At 25.5% G+C, this 3,775-nt stretch overlaps 1 protein-coding gene across 2 annotated transcripts in view; it reads left to right on the plus strand.

The window, feature by feature from the left end:
• LOC111682340 (location of vulva defective 1) overlaps positions 1 to 3,775 on the plus strand; it is a 94,152-nt gene that overhangs the window by 44,378 nt on the left and 45,999 nt on the right. The window lies entirely within an intron of this gene.

The raw sequence follows: 3,775 nt of genomic DNA on the forward strand, positions 1-3,775 counted from the left end.
CTAGAACTGAACTAGAACTGAACTAGAACTGAACTAGAACTGAACTAGAACCGAACTAGAACTGAACTAGAACCGAACTAGAACTGAACTAGAACTGAACTAGAACTGTACTAGAACTGAACTAGAACTGAACTAGAACTGAACTAGAACTGAACTAGAATTGAACTGGAACTCAACATTAAAAAGCTAAAGGTTCTACTCATGTTGTTTACCAACTAATTTGATCTGCAGACACTAAATGATATAAATAAACTTAACAATTAATGAGTATAAATGGTGAAAATAAACCGTTTGATATTTAAATGCGGAAAAGATTATCGACTTTTAAATCCATAAAGAATTAATTAAATATTATTAATCACAATTGAAATTTATAAATGTTACTCTATAAACTTAGAGACTTAAATAGTCAATGTAATAAAAGTTAATTTTATAAGCAATATATTTCAATATTTTCTTCTGTAAACATTTATAAAAACCACAACAACCCAAAGCTAATTGATCGTGTCATTTACCCACAGAATACAGACTGCTAACAACGTCTATAACTTTATGTAAACGTGCTTGTGTCATGACAGTCTGTGAGTTTGAGTATTACGCCTCTGATATTTTAATGATGCCGCTCTGATGAATGAATGCTTTGGATTATTTATTTTTATTTATTGATTGTAATGACAATTAATTTTCAATATTATTTTTGCTGCTGCTACTTGTAAAGTAAATTAAAAAACAATAATAACAATAACAGCATTAACTAATTAATATTTTAAAAATAATTGTTGATTAATAAAAAAAAATTATTGATAAATGAAAAACAAATTTAATAAACTACTGTTTGCATGTTAACTGTTTAAACAGTTAAATATTTTATTATTTTCACCATCTTCTTTCCTTTAATTAAATTAAATATTTAACAACAATTACAGTAAGCAAATATGGGAAAAACTATAAAAAATAATCGTGTTAAAATAAGTTCAATATGCAAACAATTGAAACTGTATTGTATTAATAATAACTTTGCTTAATTCCAGAAACAAAAGTCATGAGAGTGAATTGCAAAAAAATAAAAATGAGGAAAAATGATTAAAGTTGTCTTCGAATGTTAAAATAATAATAGTGATAATAATGCTGTTAAAAAATTGTACACGATTTACAGAAAGATTTTGTGAGAAAAAAATAATCTATTAAAGCTTTTTGTTGTTGTATATAAAGTTATGTATAAAAGCTTAATAACCAGAACTGAACTAGAACTAAACTTGAACTAAACTAGAACTGAACTAAACTAGTACCGAACTAGAACTAAACTAGAACTGAACTAGAACTAAACTAGAACTGAACTAGAACTAAAGTTGCACTAAACTAGAACTAGAACTGAACTAGAACTGAACTAGAACTGAACTAGAACTGAACTAGAACTGAACTAGAACTGAACTAGAACTGAACTAGAACTGAACTAGAACTAGAACTGAACTAGAACTGAACTAGAACTGAACTAGAACTGAACTAGAACTAGAACTGAACTAGAACTGAACTAGAACTGAACTAGAACTGAACTAGAACTGAACTAGAACTGAACTAGAACTGAACTAGAACTGAACTAGAACTGAACTAGAACTGAACTAGAGCTGAACTAGAACTGAACTAGAACTGAACTAGAACTGAACTAGAACTGAACTAGAACTGAACTAGAACTGAACTAGAACTGAACTTAACTAGAACTAGAACTAGAACTGAACTAGAACTGAACTAGATATGCATAAGTATGTAAATCCTACTAGAACTAGAACTGAACTAGAACGGAACAAGAACTGCACTAGATATGCATAAGTATGTAAATCCTGCGTTCATTCCAACATAAATACCGGTAAAATATATTTTGCTTCGTATTTTGACTTCAAAATATATGAGAATATATTAAAGTACAACTTGACGTATGATTAATATAAATTCTCATTTAAATTTTTAATAATTTTTAATTGTTCAGTTTATTAAGCATATTATGTTTATCATCTTAAAATCATATAAATTCCAGTATTAACAACTTTTATAATAATATTTCACCTGCGAATTTTCCTAAATTTATCATTATATCACTTTTTCTTAATAATTCTCTCAAACTTCTTAACTCCTGTTTAAATACATAATTTGACATTTGTTTGGCTTTTTATTATTATTCCTTTTCAAAACACCAAATTCTGGTTATTTTGTGATTTATCTTTAACTCTAAAGCTTCCAATGTTTTAGAATGTGACAAATGTCTGTCAAATTTTTGCAAAAATATAATTTTTCAAACATATTTCAAGATAAATTTGAAATGTGGTTTGTTCTCTCTCTGTCTCTGTTGGGTATTCTTATTCAATTCAGTTTGAAACAACAGTAGAAAAAAACACAAATGTTTATTATTTTTTTTTTGTTTATTAAATAAGTACAGAAGAGATTTGTGTTGTGTTTGGGTAATAAATTTATAAATGACAGGCTTTGCACACTCTTATACATAAATACATATTTTGTTTAAATACTAAGATTATTTAGTCATTAATCAAAATACCGTGGGGAAGTGACACAAGGAGTTATAAAATTTGCGAGTTTAAATTAGAAAAAAATTTAAAACCTAGGGGATATTGTATACTTTTGGGAACTTTTAGTTATCAGAGAAATAAATTTAAATTATGACAATGCAATTTTGATTTTAAAATGGAATCTAGATAAGGATATCTGATGGTTATGGTAAATATGCAATACTGTTAAAGCCTTAAGGATACATTTTACTTAAAAAACAGTTCACTTAATTTTTAACTTTTTAAATGTAAAGAAAAGTTATTTAATTAATAACATTTATACTTTGACTTTAATTCATTTAAATTTTTTTTATTGTCCATTTTTAATTCTATAATTTACTTGATTGTTGTTAATTTATTTATTTGTAAATTTATTAACAAACAAACAATTCAATTAATTTTTTTTTATTTTTAGAAAATCCAGTCACGTCCCATCATCGACAAAAACAAAAAAATTAGTGCGTTTTTTTACGCTCAATAAACAGGGTTAATATGTGAATTAAATTGACTGAATGAAGGGGCTTTCATTCAAGGAGATGATGAAATTGAGAAGGTAAGAATAAATGAATTTATTTCAAATATATTTTCCACGAATTTATTAACATTATTATCAGAATTTCATTTTGCATTAAAAATTTTTAAATTTGATACAACATTTTTAAAATATTGATAAATTGTTCATTTATTTATAACAAATATTTAAGTATTTATCTTTTTAACAACAATCAAAATTAAATCAATCTAATTTAATGATAATTTGATAAATACATATTTATGTACATTTTTTTACATTATTTTTTTTTAATAATTTACAATTTATTCGCATTGTATTCCAATATTTTTTTTTTTGTTTACTGTTGTTGTTTTTATTGTTTTATACTGAATGTATTGAATAGTTAATTAAAACATCTATACGCAATTAGCAAATATTGTTAATACGTGCGTATTTATTTATAAAATATATTAAAACAAGGTTAAAATCATGTATACAAACATATCTGTAATAGTAAATAGTAATTTTGAACAAAAGCAATAGCCTGGATTCCAAAAACTAAGATTAATATCTCGTACTTAATTCTCCACATATAACATGATTCTAGACTACAGTTTAATCTATAGTCTCGTCTATAGTCTAGTCTATAGTCTAGTCTATAGTCTAGTCTATAGTCTAGTCTATAGTCTAGTCTATAGTCTAGTCTATAGTCTAGTCTATAGTC

This window comes from Lucilia cuprina, chromosome 2, assembly GCF_022045245.1.
Source record: "Lucilia cuprina isolate Lc7/37 chromosome 2, ASM2204524v1, whole genome shotgun sequence".
In the NCBI taxonomy this organism is placed as follows: domain Eukaryota; kingdom Metazoa; phylum Arthropoda; class Insecta; order Diptera; family Calliphoridae; genus Lucilia; species Lucilia cuprina.